Below are 21,899 nucleotides of genomic sequence, written 5' to 3'. Positions count from 1 at the left end.
CATAGATGTGGAAACATATAGGGGCAAAAAAATTATTGTCGAAAAGGTGATTTGCCTTTCGAAACCGGAAGTTCATGTCTGCTTTGAAGAAAAAGTCCGGGAAAAAGAAAAGGAAAATGTGATGTCGATTTGTGTGATAAAAGAAAACCCTTCGTATTTGTCCTTTTTCTCAGGAAAAGTGAAACTACCATTCAAAAAAGTAAATGTTCAATTATACTTGCCCAGAGACATCAAAATTTTATTCATATTTAAACATTGACAAGATTTCAATATATATAATATACTAATAGTAATATTGCAGTATGCCAGTAACCAAATTTTCATTATCTTGCCCAATAGGACAATAGTATATTGGGGAACCTTAAGGGAAATTTAGGAAGTACACGTAATAACCGTAGAGCTCAAACCACTTTGCGGCACTCACTTTTACAGATTAGTAAACTTTTGTCAGTTTCGAAAATTAGGCACGAACCATTTTCTTATGCCAGTTATGGTGGGGGGCCTGGGATTTCCTAATTTTATTTTATTTTTTTTTTCAGACCAAAATAAAATTGGAATTTTTTTTTTACACTTTCAGCAAATATATTTATTTTTTTTTGAGGAACTAATCTTTTTTTTTTTGGGAATTTCCTGAAATGTATGCTTTTTGATCTCTGCAAGAGCAGTATCCCAGCGTATGCTTATAGGAAAAATGCATATTATAAAGTACATGGTTCAAGGTGATATTTTATTACGGTAATATAAAACATGATTTTTGTCTATATCCTTGTCTTGGTTTTGGTGAGCATAGTTTCTGTAGGCCAGTTCCTGCACTATGGTACTTTCTTAGACAATCACAGAGATACCAAGATCCTTGAATTTTCATGTTGCAATTAAATTGTCCTCCATTTCCTTATGTTATCGCAAGCAAGGAATACCTGAAAAAATCGTACGTAAATACATACTCAGACATCTTTTTGCATTATTTTTGTTTTGTTTCAGAGAATATCAGGTATGAACAGTGACAACAAATGATCCCTCGAGATATTTAGCGTCAATAGTAATAGTTCTATAATGTAAATTACACCGTAATATATGTATACATGAATGAGTATAAAATGATATTAATAAAACATAGTTAAAAGCTACGTGACAATCATCTTAGCTAAACTTAACTATTTAATATAATAAAGCTGAACATATAATTATGAAGAAAAAATCACTGAAAGGTCTGGTGTTTCAGCTAGAGAAAAGGGGATTGTAAGAAAAACACAAAAATACAAGAAAAAAGTTTTAAAATGTGGTAGACCAGAAAAACAAAACAAAGTTAAAACCCAATATTTCCCGCTTCCTAGTAAAAAAACCAACAGATAAAGAAAACGTTCAAAAAAATGTTTATGCTCCGCCATTGTCTTGCATTGCTTGGAAGACTATGTTTTAGACATTTACAATATTTTCCTTCATTTCTAGTCAAAATCACATGTTGTGATCTACTTTTTTGTTTTTTCTTTTGAAATATTAAAGTGTTATGTTTTTCTTTCAGTTTTGTGTGTGGTATTTATTGGTTTTGTGTTCAGTTCATATCCAGTCATTAAATCTATGGTACAATCATTTAGTATATTACAAAGGCTAGGTGCAAAAAAAAAAAAAAAAAAAGAAAATAATCAAGAGATTACAAATCCAAGGTATAAAAAGAATGGAAATCTGGAATATATCAAGGAGACAACCACTCAACCAGGAATCGAAAATCGACAGCCTAAGGCGACCTATATATCTTCAATGAACGGTAGCCTGCAAATCAGATAAAACAACCAACATGCATATATACAAACGCATATAAAGCACACAAAAAACTAAAATCAACAAAGAACTAAAAAACATGAGTAACATGGACCCCTATAGAAAATAAACTAAAAAAAGTTAACACATGGTAAATTTAATAACTATATTTAATGCACTGAACACGCTTCTTCTTTTCCATTTTCTTCTTCCTCTTTTTCATTTTCTTCTTCCTCCTCTTCTTTTTTTTTCAGATTTTTCAAATCTTTTTTTTTTTAAATTCTGAATTATTTTATTTTTTTTCAGCTCTTTTCAAAATATTTTTATTTTTTTTAATCAAAATTTGAATTAATATTTTTTTTTTTTAGAAAAATCCCAGGCCCCCCCCACCCCCACCATAAGAAAATGGTTTGTGCCTTACACAGAGATTTTTTTTGCAGGAACTCACAGTCGCATGGATCATATGTTCTAATATTTTAGTCTTGGTCTCATTCAAGCATGGATATATGTTCACAAAACTAGAAGATGATAAATAATCCAAAATCTATTTTTTTCATACAAATGTATATTTACACATTATGTCTTTCTAGATGTATCTTTTTCTTCCTCAAGAAATTGTGCTACAATCTACATAGTGTTAAATTTCTGTGGCCTAGAATTTTAGGAATGTTCTGCTTTACTGTTTTATATTGCATGAAAATTTCTCAAAATAGAATTCAACATGCAAAAAATTCAAATTCACTTTCATAAAGTATTCAGAAATGGTATTTGTAGAATCTTGATATAGGAGTCAATATTTTTTCTAGGCACCAGTATGTAATTATATGGTGGGGTCATCTTAAAATTGGCTTCTCTGTTGTAAACATATGGTTATAGATCATAATTTAATAACCTAGATCTCTTTTAGGGTTGATTTTTTTCTTCAAAAAATAAGAAAATGATAATAAACTTAAAAATCCAGCTTGATATGATCAAAGAGAGACAACCCCAATCAACAATTTAATATATCAATACTACTAAATGAAGAAAGTATAGTCATTGTCTATGGAAGATTTCGGGCAAAAAGGGGGAAATAGCAACCAAATTCATCACCCCTCCTCTGACTGGTTCTGAGTTTACTAATATTGACTAATGTTCTCCCCAGGCCCTTAAAGCACTGCACTTTACAGCGCTATCAAGATTGGTACTGTGCTATCTTGCTACCGGCGCTGTGCTATAAACTTAAATTTGAGGATTAAAAGTCAATTACGACAGGAAATGTGTGTGCCCCGAGGTTATTTATGGCATCTGACACAGTAATTAGCAGTAAACTCGCTATGGTCAGTTGATCACGTGACCGCACAGGTGTCTGAAGCCTATCCTTTGACATTGCTGACGAGATTCTTTATTACTCACCACACCTTGCCACAAATTAATTTAATGAAGGTGTCAATCAGATATTAATATCTGATACTGAACCAATCATAACTGACTGTGGTAAAAAAGTCGCTCAACCCTTGCCAAAAGAATGTGGCTATTTATAAAGGAAAGTTGAATAATTGCACAATCTCATGATGGTTTCAAAATTAAGAAGCTGATTTACCTTATAAAAGAACATATTAAATTCCCAAAGAATCTTTATTCATCCAATACTTCCAAAACACTTTGAAAAGAAAAAGGAAATGGCCGTCTTTTCTTTACATTGCCATGTTGTTGTGTATCAAGAGCACGTTTTTGGCGGGAAAATTAGTTAAGAAATAGATCTCCCAAGTCTAAAAATAGTACAGCAGGTGTGGGAAATTTTTTTTTTTTTTTTTTGCAAATTATGATATAGGGTTTTGTCATGAATAAACTACATAATATTTTAAAAGAAAACAAAAACAACCAGTGTGCCAACTTTAAATAACAAGAATAAGATTTATGTTTTTTCCTGGTATAACTAGGTCAACTCCACACTACTGACTGAAAATTTTTGGAAACATGAATATTAAGACCAGAGTAGTCTTACATGTACCTGATTAGATAATATTCTAAATACATAGATATATATTGAAAGTTACTGAAACTAGAAAAAGAGTTTAATGGAGATTGCTCTTAATCAAATGAATATCACATTCAAATGAGCCATTGAGGCCCAAAAACAAATGAAAAATTGTAATTTTTAAGGGTCTGCTGTCAGCAAAAATTTTAAGTGGATGTGTATGAATTAGAGGACATATATATGAAGAATTACTAGTCATAATTCGATAGAATATCTTAAATTTTTCTGTTTATTTAAAAAGGAAAAATAAAAAAATGGTATTAAAGTTATAATTACTTCAAAAGAAGAAAAAAAGTAAAATATTTATCTGCAAATAATTCATGTAAACATAAACAGCAATGTACAAATGTACATTTTTAATACACTGATCAATCTTTATATAATACATTAAATACAAAGTGGTACATTTCGACACATTAATGTTGTGTCCCGCGCACTGAATACAGCACTATCTGAAAATCCTGGGGAGAACCCTGTTGACTAATTAAGGCACCAACCTTTTGGGATTTGATGTGGGATTGAAAATTTTTGTTGCACAAGTGCAAATTTTATTTTTGTTTCAGCAGTAGCAATCCATATTTTTATTTGAAAATTTGCATTGTGTTAGTAATAATTGAATATAAATTCTACTGAAGCAGATATTGAAACTACTGGTCTAATTGCCTAAGCTTTTTATTTTGGTTTAGGTCAACTTGTTTTAGTTCTAGACTGTGTGTGTAGATCCAAATTGGTGGTCTTTCAAAAATTGAAAATACTATGCCTTTTTTGTTACACAGAGAGAAGATATCTTTAGTGTAGCTGGAAGGGCTTTGTAGTTCCGATTGGTGAGGTTCATGTGGTATGTTTATCATACCAGTGCTTAAAATAATCTATCCATTCAATTCAAGAAATTAATTGAGCATGATAAAAATTTTGGATGAAAAACATTTTGGATTTTCTTCCTGGGGTTCCTAAACCTGAAAATAAATAGCAGAAAGATGTCTGTGAAATCAATCAAGAATATGATGCAACTTAAAGAACATTTAAGAAACACTGTTTAGACAAGAACAAATATTATGGTTTGATTGTAAAGGTCAATTAATGACAAGAAAAGACATTTCTGGATTGGAGACAGACTATGTATGAGTAGGAACCAGAGTGTAGTGTGAAGCATTATTTAATATAAAGTGTACTCAAGATTGATATAATCATCTCCCTTCTCCATAATCCTAAATTATGAAGTTGCATCTTCAAAAAATGGATTTTTTATTTGACTAAATTTGTCCCTTCATTTCATTTGAAAATAATTTAATTTTAGAAATAACAAGCTTCCTGATTTGATAGAAATAAATTTGTAATGTGACTATGATGTCATCAACCTTTCCTTGAATTTTGATACTACAATTAAATTTTAAAGAATGACTTATATTTTTTCGATCTATTTGAAATAACCTCAATGCCCGTGGTGCACACTTAAAAACAACAGGCTACACAGGTTATTTAGTGTGCACCAACGTGATTAAGGTTATTTCCTCATAGTATGAAAAGAATATAAATCATTCCTTAAAAGGACATTAAGGAGAATGAAAATATGAAAGTTATATAGCCTTTTCTAAAACAAAAACATTTTTTGGGATACAAAATTTTCACATTTCAAATTGATTTCAACCATTCAAAACATGCTCCAAACATACTCAGAATGCATAGATTAAGAACCCTTGTTCATAAGAGAAATAAATGATATAGAATGTACTGTATAATCCCAAATTAAGGAGATACTTAAATAGGATTTTCAATGTGAGTTATCTCCCATGAGCAGACAGATTGGAATGAACAAATATACATTTCATCGTACAGACCCATAAAGCAACTTAATAATAAGATAAAAATGTATAGCCTTGTTCGGGGTTTATCCCATATTACTACTGGTAAGAGACGTACAGTTTTCAATAAATGCAGGAGTTTAAAAGGAAGTGCTAGCTTGGTGCTTTTAATTTCAGTTGATTATTAATTAGAATCATAAAACCCTAAATAGTAGAACTAGTAAATAAATAAATAAAGAATAATTCATTGAAATTTAACACATGAATAATATGTCAAAAAAAGAAATTTCTAATTTTATGAATCTATATAGAATACTGAAACCTTACCACTGAATACTATATTTTATCAAAGTGTCACTTGCCAATAAACATTTAACATGATTAAAATAAATTGAGAATGCAAGTGGTATCAATAATATATTGGTACCCAGCTTTGACTTATGAGACACTGCTTTTATCAGGGTAAGAAACTCACTCAAACTCTAGTCAATCCAAAATACAATTTTTACTCCGAAGTCACATCAGTGGCTTCGAGTATTGTAAAGTATAAGAATGACAAAAGGGCTTCAGGCAGATAACTTCACGGATGGAAATGCTTTCTTCAAATTAATGTGTGATTCTCTTTTAAACTTTAAATATTTCACCGATATCCCTAATGAATGATATTTCAAACATTTTAAGTGTTAATTTTCAGCTAAATATTTTCAAACTGGTAAATCGAGACGCCTAACTATTTTTGTGCTTGGCCACATAGTAATTTCAAAAAAAGATAGTTAAAAGCCAATACAATTTAATTGGAGTTCTCTCTTTTTGGGTGGTGAATGGTATTATAATTAAAATCATTTTATCAAGAAGCGTCACAATCAACATCATCGGCTGCCTTTTTTCAAGTTTAAGGTCTCAAGAACGTAATTGCAATAATCTTATTTTTACGATATTTGTGTACAGCTTTGTTTTGTTTTGCTGCAGGTTGGAAGGGAAATATGGGTTCAACACCAAAACATTCTCAAACCTTAGTCGCCCCGTGCAGGTCCGGGTGTTAAAAGAATAGGCCTGCAGCAGTGCTAAGCTTGTCGTAAAAGGCGACTAAATAGTGCTCAGAAACCTATCCAGGGGCTAGGCGCTCTGCCCACAGAGCAACTGGGATGTGTGCCCCAGGTGGTGGAATGGGGTACCCCTGGCGTGTTACATGCTGGGGTTGTCAGGCTATAATACGGAAAACCTGACTGCAAACCATAGTGGTGCACCGTGTTGGGAAAGATGCCACGTTCCTTGCACGCTAAAGAACCCTGCTGTGGTATTCGATAGGAGTAGGAACCTTTGCGCTCCGCCACAGGTGGCTAAATTGCCTGACCTTACCCATCCCCCTTTTTCCAGTGGCAATCAAAATTTGTCGACCCTATTATCCTTGTGACCCATCCCTTTTTTTTTTCATTTCATTTTCATTTTATCATCCATTTCATGTTCATTGTCTGAATATAGCTGAAATATTGCTGCTCGGACGTTAAACCCCAACAAACAAACAAAAAATCAAACCTTAGTCCATGTCATGACCAGCACTCTAGCATATTGCTTAAAAAATAAATATCGGGAACCTATCTTGCAGGTTGTACGCCAAGCGACTTCCGAGTTTCTGCACCTTCGGTGCATTGATTCAATATATTTACTGTATGGATATATAGATTTTTGCTAAAATTAGGCAGGCTACTATTTCTAACTCTACTTATATATACATCCAAAACATTAATTATGTGTTAAGAAAACATAACATTTTTTTACAATATTTTCTTGTATGATACAATACTGTACACAGTTTTTGCTAAAAATGGTTGCATTTTTTCATTTAATGTGATAGAAATAAATTTCATTGATATATTTATTTTAGATATTTATCACAACCTAAACAAATTAAATGTAGTTAATTGATCACTACAATATTCCCCCTGGCTATTCTTCAAACAAAGTTTGTTTACTTTTTTTATTTGAATTATTGATAATACAAACATGTATTGACTTAGCATCTAATGAAAAAAAAAGAGAAAATTTCCAGAACAAGTTTAAATGCAAAATACTAATAATCAATTAATTTAAACATTATCACATATTTTTAAATTTGATGTCTTTATTTACATGTGTTGTTCAGAGTTATCTCCACTTGGTTGTGTAAAATGCCATACGGACATGAATCACTCACCTATGAATTATTTGATTTGTAGTTTTCATATTTTAAAGGTCATTTCCAGTAAGTGTAGTTTTTCAATTACATAAATCATTTTAATTAAGTCCATTCTTTTGTAAATTGTAGGAGTTAGAAATCTCTTTTATTTATATTTTGCAGTGTAAACTTACAGGAAGTCAAATTTATTATACCATGGTGAAGTGACTGGTCTTATTTAACATAGCAATTTAAATTTTCTTTGGTAATTACTCTGGTTTCTCTTCAAACCACGAATAAATCTTTCGCCTTTTACTAAAGATTTCCGTGGAGAGGAACAATTTAATGAGTCTATAGACAATTTTTCTAGCCCTACGCTGGTAGGGTAACATATATAACATAATAAGTGATTGAAGTGTAAGGGAGGTCTGAATTATTATCACAATTCAGCTATAAATGTCCCTTTAAAATGCAAATTTGTTACAAAGAATGTTAAAGCTGCATTAGCTGCCAAATTTGTTCAGTTTTGATTCTACTGAATTTTGCTGATTCAATGAAATAAGGTAGTAGTAATGCAGTTGAAGCAATAAATGTCAATAATATCTACAGAATATTGTGAAAACAACGTTTTTTAAATCCGAGAAGATTGATAGCTCTGATCTAATTATTTTTCGCCATTACTTCCGAAGATCGCCGACTGGACATTCACCTAGGTTAAAAATACTTTAACCTTTGTAAAAAAATAACAATAAGGGATATACAGATAAGCATGTGTCTTGTTTTCATTTCATTTCATTTACTTCTTGATTAGTTTTCAAATAAATAATGACCATATTTGAGCCACATTGTGTCACAATAGGTAAATTTCAAAAGGATCCTTGCATTATATTCAAACTTTTTTTCTTTTACTGCTTGAGTCCGTCGGTCTTCCTTACCGCTGAATAACCACTTTCACTTTGCAATCAGATTTGTCATTAAAGAGGCGACCCTTACAGCACATGTGCGGATTAAGGTCGCAAGAATTCACATGCATATGGATTTATCTAGGTTGATTTTTTGTCTTACAAGACAATAAATATATAGACACCTATTTCATGTATTTAATGCATTTTATTTGTGGATATCAAATGAAGTTATACAGGAAAGTTACAATTTAGTAGAAATAACTCAAAGTTAAGGTATATTTCAACAAAAACAAAAATTTACAAAAATGACTGCTAATGCAGCTTTGAAGATTGACTCATTGAAATTCTGATTGCATTCGAAATTTTAATTCTAATCACTCCATTGTATGTATTTTTCATCTCTTATCTATTCATTGCAGGATTATGCTAGCAGTTGAATGGTAAAAATATGATAAACCAATTTGATTCAACAAAAGGCAGATATTGAAGACGTGTAAGCTAGGTCAAAATTAAACAATTGTATTTCTGGTAGGTTTACTTATTCTATAGACTACTCACATTTTTGTGTTGTCCCCTACATGATAAAAAAAACTCAATTTTCTAAGGGGGAAACGATTCACCGTATGTATTGAAATCTCAGTATTTTTTGGGACGATTCGGTTCACAGTATGTCGTGGCTGCCTAAGATACAATGCCATTTTTAAATAAATTTATTGGTATTAGTGTTATAGCTAGCGTTATTTTAATGACCCAGAGTTAAAAATAAAATTTTGCTTAAATGTTTTATTTCAAATGGAATGATGGATCAAATCCTTACTGTTTTATTTCCTGTTGTGCATAAGACTTAGTTTTGTAAAATATTGCGGCACCCATGAAAGATACATGTCTCTTAAAATGTATCACGATATATACATATGTCAAACTTATCCAATATCGTGATATGCATTGTTTGAGAAAAAAATGTGTCATTAACTCCTTCAATTTCCATAAAAATCTACTAATTACAAACCTGAAAAATGCATCATTGAATGACTAAGAAAATAATGTTCATTCTATTTTTGTTTAAATCTACCCACTGCCACCAACCTTAATCTTGTAATAGATTACTGAAAAATTTGAAATTTTAGGCCTTCTTATCTTATCTTGAGAGGAAAATATTGAGGTGTCCTTTGGAAAAGTTGGTATTGGAAATTTTATTTTTATAATTCTTATAACAAAAATTGTAAGATTTTGATAAGATATATATGAAATTTGGCTTATCTGAGCATTATCTGTGCATATGATACCTTTTCCCCAGGATCTTGTCTCCAAGTGTGAAATTCTTAGCCTTTCAATTGTGTTGGATGGTTAAATGAGATGTCAACACTTTAAAACATCAGATATTTACTAAAATTTCAATTAATTAAGGCATTGCATTGATTAATCTTACTTAGGATCACAATTTTCCTATTGAATAATTGATCCTATTTACCTTTTGATGAAGATAAGAGGAAAAAGGTTTTAGAAATAAAAAAAAAATCAACCACTAATTACAAAGGATGCTTTAAATTATCTTCTACATCTTGTAATATCTTTATTGACATTAGTTTGTTGTTCAGAGTTATCTCCACTTGGCTGTGTAAAATGGCATGCGGACATGAATCATTCACCTATGAATTATTTAATTTCTATTTTACAAATCTGAAAGATCATTTTCATATAGTGTATTTTTCAAATACTTACATCATTATAGTTATGTTTATATTTTTGTAAATTGTAGGCTTTTGATGTCTTTTTTATTTATATTTTGCAGTGTAAACTTACAGGAAGTCAAATTTATTATACCATGGTGTAGTGACTGGTCTTATTTAACATAGCAATTTAAATAATGTTAATAATTAACTCTGGTTTCTCTTCAAACCACGAATAAATCTTTCGCCTTTTACTAAAGATTTCCGTGGAGAGGAACAATTTAATGAGTCTATAGACAATTTTTCTAGCCCTACGCTGGTAGGGTAACATATAATAAATGGTGGTAAAAACATAACTAATTCCTTTACTGCAGAATTTCTATAGTTTTATGATTAAATTTGGAAGATCTTGATAAAACAAAAGCCAACTTGATGAGGGACATGAACAACAACAATCATTTAGGTCTGAATGAAAAATTTTTGATAGGCCAACTTACTTATTTTTTCTACTAATCTCAAATGTTTAAGTAATTTCATTCAAAATATAAATAATATTAGTTTCCTTAAATCTTTAAAGGATCATGCTCATTGTGGTTGTTTTTTTTACAAATTTCAACTGCAGGGTTTGTAGTTCCATTTTCTATTTGTCCACAATTTCTGAATTTGAAATTGAAATCTGGAAACCAATCTGCATTTAACTATTTACTCATGAGATCATGAAATGCTGCTTTACAGTGATAAGTCTTCTATTCATTGCTTAGCACTTATATCATGTAGAAATTGATATTTTTGTGTTTTATTGATATTTTTACACAGAAAGTAGTTTTACATTTAATAATGAACTCAATGTAATCTAAATGACTAATTTCCATGCATTTGAATGGTAGATCGGGACCTATTCCATGTAAATTGTAGTTAATTTCTATTTTCAATTGACTCAGAATCAAGATTTGAAAAAAAACAAAAACATTTCTATTATTTATTATTCTGTTTGCAGTATGTAACGATCAATATATAGTAAGACATCACAGACTGTAAATCACTCTTTCTATGCAAACAACTCTCTTCTATGCAAAAACTAGAATTACAAACTAGATCTGAATTTTAAGATAGCACACACAATAACATTCAGGGATTCAGGTGTTCTCTTAGAGTAAAAGGTTCAGGACTTTTTCACATCCTAAATGAAAGGTCCACCAGGAGAAAGTGAAAGGTCCTAGACATTTTTGCATTCTAAATGAAAGGGCCACAGGAGAAAGTGAAAGGTCCTGGACATTTTTGCATCCTAAATGAAATGTACACCAGAAGAAAGTGAAAGGTCCTAGATATTTTTGCATTCTAAATGAAAGGTCCACCAGGAAAGGTGAAAGGTCCTAGACATTTTTGCATCCTAAATGAAAGGTCCTCCAGGAGAAAGTGAGAGGTCCTAAACAAGAGTAAATGTAAAGTATGATAGGTCCAGGATGAAGTAATCTCAATAGTCCTACATCAGAAATCAAGTCCCAGACCTTAGACCTGTGCTAATATGAACCCCTGAGCATTGCAGGTCTGCAGAAAGATCCAAAGTAATCTTGAATAGCCCTGCCTCAGGGTTCCAGACCTCAGACGAATGCTGATACATATATGAACCCCTGAGCATCACAGGTCTGCAGAAAGATCCTAGCTAGATAATCTCAGATAGCCCTGCCTCAGAAATCTAGGGTTTCTGACCTTAGACCACTGCTGATATGAACCCCTGAGCATTGCAGGTCTGCAGAAAGATCCTACGTAATCTCAAATAGCCCTGCCTCAGAAGTCTAGGGTTTTTGACCTCAGACCAGTGCTGATATGAACCACTGAGTATTGCAGGTCTACAGAAAAGATCTCAGGACAACAGCATTTGCACAACACTACTCGTATGCAGTTCTATTTCACTGAATTCATGTGTACTGTAAATATCACATAAATAAAAAAATCAATGAAATATGAAGATCTTCATTCATATACAGAATGGTGGGTTATTTTGGCCAATGTAAAATTTGGCAATTTTGAGGCAATAAGGTATACCATTAAAAAAATTGACATTTCTAATTTTGGTAGATGAACTACTTAACCCAAGTGTGAAAGTATCATTATTTGTGGGGTACCAATTTTAGTAGTTTTTGTGGGTTTTGAAAAGTATGAAATATGGTTCCCAATGAAAAGAAAATTTCCCATTAATTTGTCTGTTGGAGTTGACAAATTCACTAAACTAATGAAAGAATCTACAAAATGACATTTTTTTCTCTAAACAATGAAAATTGGTACCCATGAATAAAAGTACATTCACAGTATTACATAATTGTCAAGATAATCTAATTTCATTTATAGTTTCTATAGTCTAATTACACTATTTGTCGTGGATTCTTAAATTCGTGGTTTTGAGGTTTTCCGTATACACATCAACGGGAATCTCCTTTTCATTAGGAACCAAACGTCTTGGTTTTGCATACCCATGAAAAACATGAAAATGGGTACCCCACAAATTATAGTACTTTCACAGTACTAAATTTTGTATTTCATTATGTTTCCAGACATTTGTCGATCTTGCTTTACTTTCTAAACAGTCTTGATGGAAGTTTGCTGAGAGTCAGTTTAAGGGTAATGTACAATGACAAATATACTAGTATCCTGTTTCTGTCAGTGTCTCAAACTTTTTTTTTCCAAAGTTCATATTCCACCATAGAAAAGATTAAATATATATAAAGCCATAAAAAATATAAAGCTTTTTACAGTTATTCAACCAACCCTATTTTTTGCTCATATTATCTGTAAACTGAAAGAAAAAATCAGTAATTTCCATTTAAAAACTGAATTACATTTCAGCTAAGTCATTCCAGTGTTTCATGGTAATCAAAATATATCTGCAGCCAAGTTGTAAACAAAATGTCTGTAGAGCACAGGCCATGTTGACCAGCAATATAGTGCTGAAATTAAATAAATGCTGTTATATGGACAGTAAGTGTGTAAATACTTGGATGGATTGTACCCAAACATGGCATGAATGTTTGTTAGGATATCCTTAACAATTTTTTATCTGTCGAAAACTTGGCCACCACTACTGAAAATTGACAACTTGTTGAAATTATTTGAAAACCAAAGGGTTAAGCCTAATTTTTTAATGGGGGAATTGATCGGCATGGTGATACCGACCTATGCTTAAATTTTCATAAAGATCTGTTGCTCAGTGTGGGAGTTATTGCCTTTGAAAAGTAAAAAAAATTACAAGTAGAGATTTAATTTATAATGTGAAAACCGGGTGGATAGCTAAGATGCTCTGTATTGATTAAATGATACTTGTGACAATAGTACATTAAGGTCACTGAGTTGATTTATAAAGATACAAATTTATATGCAGTTAAGAAATTTTCCTAAAATATTATAAGTGTGACATGTTGTTAATGTAATCCAGAAACCATGAATATGTCCCATTTTTGTTCTCATTGCAAATAGATAATAGATAAAATCACTTACAATTACGATAATGTTGTTTTGTTCTCAGAGGCATAGCACCCAAATCTGTATTGGTACAGCAGGGGTAATGAAAACATGTCTTCGAAATTGTAGAGTAAAATATCCTGTTTTTTAAATTTTTTGACAAGAATTCCAGGTACTACATGATGTACCAACAAAAATTATTGGAACTGCTCCAACAGTACCAGTCATATCAGGCACTAGGCCCCTGGTTCAAAATACTTTCTCAATGGACAACTATCATATCCCTGCTCAATGACTGGGTGGTTAGAATCACTCTGTCCGTCCATCTGTTAGCCTGTTCATCATGGAGCCTGTCTGAATTTCATTACAATTATTTCAGTGCCCAGTGGATTGATTGACTTCAAATTTGTTGGATGGCTTTATATAGATAGAGTATACACCAAAATCATTTTGTGTCATATATCAACTTCCTGTTTCATTAAACTTTGCCATTTTTTTTTACTATGCAGAATCATGAAAAAAATGTCATTACACAAGTCTTGGCTACTACTGGACAGATTGATTTTAAATGTGACTTATGGCATCACATATCTTAAAAGCCTATGAAATGAAAACGAATATCCTTGATTTAATCAGATATTTATTAATTAATTGAAGTTGCCCAGTTTTGCTCTTTCTCCCTTTTGAATTTTATTGAATACAAAAAAAAACATGCATAAATATTCATTTCACATTCTTTCTTACATCCCTGCAAATAACTTGCAGTATTAATGAATGGTGTATTGAATTGTGAAATAATTTGAGTTAAGAAAAATGTGATTAATTCCGCTTTCATTCATAAGAATGGTAATGGAATTAGGCAATCCACTTCTTAACTTCAATGATCAAGTCAGCTCATGTAGGATTACAAACTCTGTTATCATACCTTCTAACCTTTGGAACAGTTCATAAGGTCAATTCTCATTCATTGACACTGTCTCATGTGGGAGAATTTAATATGATGGCAAATATGCTATGTTAAATTCAGTTTTTACGTATTTTTCACAAAAAAATGTAGTAATTTTAACCCAAAAAAATCTGACAAATTTTACATTTTTATGTGAGAAAATCTATAAGTATGGGGACATTAGGCTATGACCTATAAAATTTCAAAATTGTTTAAGACATTTAGGAAAATAAGTGTTTTGTGGCTTTAGTTCAATGTACTGCCACAATTATTCATAATTCAACAAAAACTACTGAAAATTGTATTTTTTTTTACTTTTTTTTTTGTTTTCCTTACATTCAGAACATAATGCCCACTTCCGAGAAACAACTTTAAACTATGTAATACTGAATGTATTAACTAAATATAAAGTTGTTTCTTGGGTGTGGACACCATTTCTTTGCCAAAAATATGACCAAAAAGTACCAAAATGAATGGAATGTCTGCATTTTGGCAAACTTAAAGCAATTTTTATCCTTGTAATGCAAGAATTTCAGAAGTTTTTATGTTTTCTTTGTTGTTATTTTAACACTTGATGATTACCATATACTATTTCAATTGTATTTAAGGCCAATAAGAGCCTTTAACAACCCTACTGTTCTTGTGTAAGTTCCAACCCTATGTGGGAGGGTTAAAATGTACATGTTAACATGTATGTATGTTAAAAGGGAAAAAAATTCATAAAGTGAATTAGAAAAAGTTGTGTATCTACTGGTACTAAAATTATATTTTCACAAAGTTAGGAAAAAAGACAAAATGTTGATTACTTTATTTAGCTGAATACAGGATTTTGATTTGGATACAAAAAAAAATTATTTTGAAATAATCAGTGTTATCTCCCTTAGTCCACCTTGCCTTCAGAAACATAGTCTTGTCAAAGTAAAGTTGAATTCCAAAATTTAATTACAACAATATATATTTGGATCTTTATTGTTGGTATATAACTTGAATATGTGACTTGTCTGTGATAAAAAGCCTGCAGAAGAATATAGAATGAATGTTAAGACATTATATATGATAATAAGGATTTCAATTTTTAAACAACTATACTAAGTGATATATATTTAGACATATATTTAATGACTTTTCTTTTGAATTTGCAATTTTAACTGAAATACAAAATGCTGATCTATTATTTTCATTTCAAATTTAATTTGATATGGCACTATATTTAATTCATACCAATTAATATTCTGAAATTTACATCAACCGATTATCCATCAAATTACATAACAAAACTGCTATCAGAGTTGTCATCATCGGTTATTAATCCATCAGCGATCATTCAATCATCGGTCATCAACCATTCAATAGTTGTACAGACTGGTTTAGGCAATGTAGTTCATGATTTAAGGAAAAGATTTCTAATAGGTTCTTGACATGGCATATCAATAATAATTTTGTCCTGTTGGAAAATGTAACTAATAGTAATGGGAGTTTGAATTGAAGATTTCAATATCTTTTTACAGGTCTCTTCATTGATTGTAGAATTTTTCTGAGAGAAATGAAAGTTCTTCCTACAAGACTGCGATGATTTTATATGTATAATTACACCACCCACAACCAATAAGAAGTGTATTTGCATTACCTGTAATTGCAAAAAAGTCAGTCATATCAGTATTTCATTGGACTACAACTGCAGTCATTGTTACTTCGTACAAAAATGTGACAAATAGGCTTGGTAGTGGTCTGAAAATGCAACCTGGGGCAGATTAGAAAACATTGTAAAGGAATGCTTACTGCTTTTAAATGCTGTTTGCATTGCATGCAATAAGAAAGTAAGTAATTTACACATATGTAATACTGGTACATCTATAAATTTTGTTCAACTATTATATACCAGACCTCATACTGAAATACACAACTAAAAATGCCACACATGAGAATCTTATGATTAGTATATGAATGTCAACATATGTTACAGTTTACATATTGGCATATGATACACAGGTAAGTGTGCCACATATGAGAATCATGGTTTGCATCATTTGATTATCATATGAATCAAGCACAATAAAATAACCATGTTTCAATTTACATATGATTTTCATATGTTTTTTAGACAAAATTAACATGAGAATCAACATATGAAAACAATCATATGATTATCAGGTGATTATATGTTTTCAAGCCAAAATTAACAAAAGGATTATATAATGTTGTATGTGGCACATTTGAATGTATATTTATATGCTTGGAAGCCAATATTTACATATAAGATTCAATTAATAAACATATGACTAACATGTGTAAATCATCATATGAAACAAGCAACATATGATTATCATGTGACACTTTTGACTTTGTAGGTCATGGAGATTTTTGCCACACTTAAATAGGTCATCATCACCTTTGTTTTCTTGTTTAATTTGGATGGAGCACATGTAATATGTTTTTTGTGTGCTGTCAAATAACTTTTTTCTGTAGGAGTTGGGGTAAACTTAGCATGTTAACATATGTAACTGTATGTTTATTTTATTTTTCAGTAATACGGATAATTTTCATATTTTTTGATAGAAGATAGAAAAGAAAAAATTAAAAACATTTTGTGAAGCCATTGAAACTTTTTAAAACATAGTAACTTGTGTTAAGTTGATAAAGAAACGGTATTTTCAAGTTTTCCTGAGTTATCTCCCTTGACTGTAAATACTGCAAGTTCTTCAATCATGTTAAATTTTTGATTTGATTTTATCTTGAATGTTCTCAAACACTTAACATCACATTTGTTAGAATTCAATTTGTTCTAGATTAGTATCAATTTTATGGGTTTTTAGTTTTCAAGGGTGTTTATGAAATTTAGTAGAAAATTGGCGACTAATTGTTAGATTACTGAAGATAAAAATCTTTTGTTTAAAGAAACGTGAAAATTTTTTGATTTTAACAGTTCTCAAAGATAAAAGCTATTATTTTTAGCTAGTTGAGAATTACAGATTACAATCTTTGAATTCTTGAAGGTGAATAAAACAATTGCTTTTTATTTTTTTTCTTCAAATTTATGTTGATATGTAAAGAATTATTTTCTCAATTACTCCAACCTATGAATACCTGATTATGTTATTGAATCCAGTGTAGGTGTTGATTTTTGTCAAGGATATAGGAAGGATTTTTGGTTTAAATATTTCTTTGATCTTATTGAAATTTGCAGTATCAGGCCTTCAGCCAACCCAACTGACCTTATATTTCCTATATATCCTATAATCCCTATCTTTTTGGCAATACACTATAATCCCTATATTTTTGGCAATACCCTATAATCCCTATATTTTTGGCAATACCCTATAATCCCTATCTTTTTGGCAATACACTATAATCCCTATATTTTTGGCAATACCCTATAATCCCTATCTTTTTGGCAATACACTATAATCCCTATAATTTTATTTAAATGAGCTCTTTTCCCTATATTATCCTTATAAATTGAAATTAATTGGTTGAATATTTTAAAAAAAAGTTGGCTTTTTTTCTCCTTGATTGAATTTTTTTTTACATGTATACAGATGTATATGATCCATTAGTTAATTTTACATATTGAAAACAATTAAAGTTAGTTTTTTTTTCTCAGAAGCATGTAATACTCAACACTCAAGTCTTTGTGATGGACTACAACAACATGATACCAAGACAGCTTTGGTAGTTTGCAGAACTGTGGTCACTGAAGACTTCAAGATATTCAAAAGCTGCCTTGGTGTCCCAGTTGGTGTAGTGCAGTCATTTACATGACATGGCTTAAGTATGCTTGATATGATGTCATTTGGAAAGTTTTCATTATAATGAGATGAACATGATGAATAGGTATGTGTTTCTGGAGTATAGATTTAGTGCAAAATTTTAAAAGTCACCCTATGATATCCCTATATTTCATCAGATTTGCACTATAATGCCTTATTTTTCAAGAAAGTTAGCCCTTATTTTTTAACCAAACCCCACTTAAAGACCTGCAGTATTTTTAAAAACCATCCCTCTTTAACTTAGAAAAAAAAAAGACAAACTTTGTATTTGTTCGTTTTTGTTTTATTTTTGCAACCATAGTACATATTGTAGGACATAAAAAAGAAAAGACTATTGGCAGGTGCCCCTTCATAAGTTTGAATTTTTTTAGTGGAAAAAAATTATTTGTTTGGACCCTGATATGTTCATGTCACTACGTCTACATCTATATATAGGGAAAAAAACCATGCATGTGTTGAAGGTCAAGGAAGAAAGTATCACTTTTATTCACAACTTGCCCTATTTGGCCTGCCAAGATTCAGCTGGAAAGTTCGAACTTGCCTTTTAAAACTTATCTGCATAATAATCCTGTTTACAGTGGGTATTATGGTAAAAGCCAAAGCAAGAAAAAAATGTAATTGTTACCTTGATTTATAAGTGTTCCATCTCTTTGGCATGATGTGAGCAAAAAGTACTGGTAATTGAATTGCTGAGACTAGAGTGTAATACTACATCAAACTCTTTAGCCTAAACATATGAACAAGAAAACAACACTTTGATGAAATTGAAGTGCCCTGAATGGTTATCTTGGTTAACACATACTGGTACAATACCCCAAAGACATTTTCAAATGTTGGCAAGTATGAATATGGAGATTACACCTTTATATCTATACAGGTGTGATGACTGCACCAGGTGTGATGGAATTTAACCCTTGTCATGCTACACCCGGACCTGTTCGGGATTGGACCTGGTTTCACTTTATTGATTCTGGCAGTCTTAATCTTAGTTCAGGAAAGTGCAAGTTATGTCCATCTGCAAACGGTGTGACTGTGCTTTAAAATGAGGATATCTGATATCAAGTTTGTTAAAAAATAATGACTTGAAAGCTAATAGAAGAGGTCACAAGTTCATTCTGTCGAGAAAAAAAAAGATATTTTTGGGGTGGGGGTAGGGTTCATTTCTCGGACCCTCGCCAGAGCAGAATTAATCTGTAGTACTCTATTTTGCCTGGAAACTAAATAAGAATGATTTCTGTCACCACCATTTCTATGTCAACCCCTTGGCTACTTTCCTAAATACCCTTGCTGTTACCAGGCTACTTTCCTAAATCTCATTGCTGTTACCAGGGTACTGTCCTAAATATCCTTGCTTACCAGGGTTCTTACGTAAATATTTAAAATCATAGAAAATAAGTTAACAGTTCTTAGTTTACTCACTCTTCACTTCAACCTAATGGACTATAAAATTTGATCTTGTGACTAATTGCTGTTTGATATGTAAAATATACATTTCTCAAATGTTTGAATAATTTTTTTTTGTGAAAGTGAAATATTACATTTGGCTTGAAGGTTAGAAAGATATTATTTCTTACAAAAGAAAAATGATGTCATTATATTGAACACACTTTAAGTTTTGTAGTTGAATTTCTTGGTCACTGAAGAAACTTGGTACATTTTACAAGTTCTTGAGGTCTCTCAGTTTATTGGAGCTAGACATGACAACAGTTGGCAGGTTATGTTAAAAGAATTCTCAAGGCAAATCCTAAAAACTATGTTTGTATGTCTGTCTGTTCCAGCCCAGATAAATATTATGTGGAAAGGTTGTGTTTTTATGACAATAAAAATCATAAAACTTAGTGTTCATCCAGATGTAAAATCTTGTGTTTAAAACCATCTTTAAACATTTTTTTGTTTATCAATAGACTTTTAAATCTACCTTGTCAAAAAGATCTTCATTGTTTAGAATTTTTTTAGTTAAAATTTGTCACATTTCCTTTTATTTCAATTGAGACATAGATGAAAAATTATTTAAATCTGTTGTTTGAGTAGATAAATGGTGAACCAACATTTTTTAAGGATGGCTTCATATTATGTCATTTTATGGTCCTGGTTAAAAGTCAATAAATGTTCAGAGAATAGTCCAAGTTGCCCAATCTAAGTAAGGTTTTATCTTCATATTACTCACCAAATACTAAACAATATAGATTTTTCACTTGCCCCACCAATGGTGAAAGCTGGTGTAGTATCCACTCAAACTCTGTCCATCTGTCAGTCTGTTTGTCTTCCATGCTTCGAGTTGACCTGCTAAGTGTACTCAAAAATTGTTAAACCAATATTATTCAAACTTTGCATAGTGTTTATATGCATATTGAAGATATACTCTTATTATGGAAGAATTTGACAGATTTTCCTATATTTATATTTTAACCTGTAATTAAATTAATTATAGATCTCTAACTTAAAGATGAGGTTCAATTTAGGGTATGCATATCTATTTTGTTTTGCATACAAATGTTAATCAGCAAGTCCTGATTAATTAACAAATCTGTACATAATATAAAATCCCATTCATTTCAGCATGTTCGGCAGTTTTTCAAGGCACTCTGACCTCCAAGTTCTTTAATCAATCTTAATCTTATTATGATCTACCTAAAACCAAGAACAATACCTTATTTTTTATCTCTCATATTACACACCTTTCAATAGAAAGAAAGTAGAAGTTTCAAAACAATTGTAATGAGGTGTCATCTACCACTTTGGTTAAAGGGCTCACATAGCAACGTTATCTACTTTGATATAATGTGATTTTCACGCCATGTCTCACTTGCAAAATACTTACGACAGGTGTTAAACTGTCTTGAAATCCAACACACCTGTTGTCAATCAGCTGTATTATCAATATTGTTACCTGTATATCAATTAACAGGTATGGCTGTGCCCAGGTAAACAACGTAACACAATCTTGTTACTAAACAATTGATGTTCAGTGCACGCCCAATTTGCTACGGACATATGTATGACTAGTGTGTTTAATGGAACATGAAATCTCCTTTTGTTTCTGTGTGCCAGGCACAAGACAATTACTTTGTGAATCTAATGTGAGATATGTACAATAATTAAATTAAATCTGAGATCTTATATTGGGGTATTTGCCAACAAGATATCCCTATTACTGAATTCAGTTTATCTTGTCTAACCAATGACTCTTGACACTATACCATACCTTGCTTTCAATGAAAGATTCTTTTTTTATTCATTCTTCAGTCTGTCAGAGCTAGCAATTTTGAGACTATTTGTATAAGTACTGACTTAACAGGATTTTAAAGCAATGTTGGGATAATATGTATCAAGGTGCCATTCAAATATTTCCGAAGGTCACTTACAGCTTACATTTAATTACCAATCCATCTAAAATTCAGACTTCCAATGGTAGAGGTG

At 31.2% G+C, this 21,899-nt stretch overlaps 2 long non-coding RNA genes and 2 other non-coding genes across 4 annotated transcripts; 3 read left to right on the top strand and 1 right to left on the bottom strand.

Annotated features, from left to right (window-relative positions):
- The first annotated feature begins 13 nt into the window (after positions 1 to 13).
- Positions 14 to 18,588, top strand: LOC148599299 (uncharacterized). The gene is made up of 4 exons (XR_015918247.1): positions 14 to 199; positions 9,060 to 9,168; positions 16,221 to 16,529; positions 18,314 to 18,588. It is a non-coding gene; the product is annotated as an uncharacterized LOC148599299 (long non-coding RNA).
- On the top strand, positions 8,005 to 8,122 carry LOC148599301 (U5 spliceosomal RNA). Its single transcript, XR_015918290.1, has one exon. It is a non-coding gene; the product is annotated as a U5 spliceosomal RNA (small nuclear RNA).
- LOC148599300 (U5 spliceosomal RNA) lies at positions 10,519 to 10,636 on the top strand. Its single transcript, XR_015918291.1, has one exon. It is a non-coding gene; the product is annotated as a U5 spliceosomal RNA (small nuclear RNA).
- LOC148599298 (uncharacterized) lies at positions 15,506 to 21,359 on the bottom strand. Its single transcript, XR_015918248.1, has 5 exons — positions 21,301 to 21,359; positions 20,647 to 20,762; positions 19,105 to 19,206; positions 15,934 to 16,440; positions 15,506 to 15,727 (listed from the first exon to the last, which is right to left on the bottom strand). It is a non-coding gene; the product is annotated as an uncharacterized LOC148599298 (long non-coding RNA).
- Between the last annotated feature and the right edge of the window lie 540 nt (positions 21,360 to 21,899).

The sequence above is a fragment of the Perna viridis genome, chromosome 13 (genome assembly GCF_037379345.1).
Source record: "Perna viridis isolate PV_CMFRI_1.1 ecotype Kerala chromosome 13, ASM3737934v1, whole genome shotgun sequence".
Lineage (NCBI taxonomy): Eukaryota > Metazoa > Mollusca > Bivalvia > Mytilida > Mytilidae > Perna > Perna viridis.
Note: the sequence above shows the minus strand (reverse complement) of the source record. Positions and strands in the feature narration are given on the sequence as shown.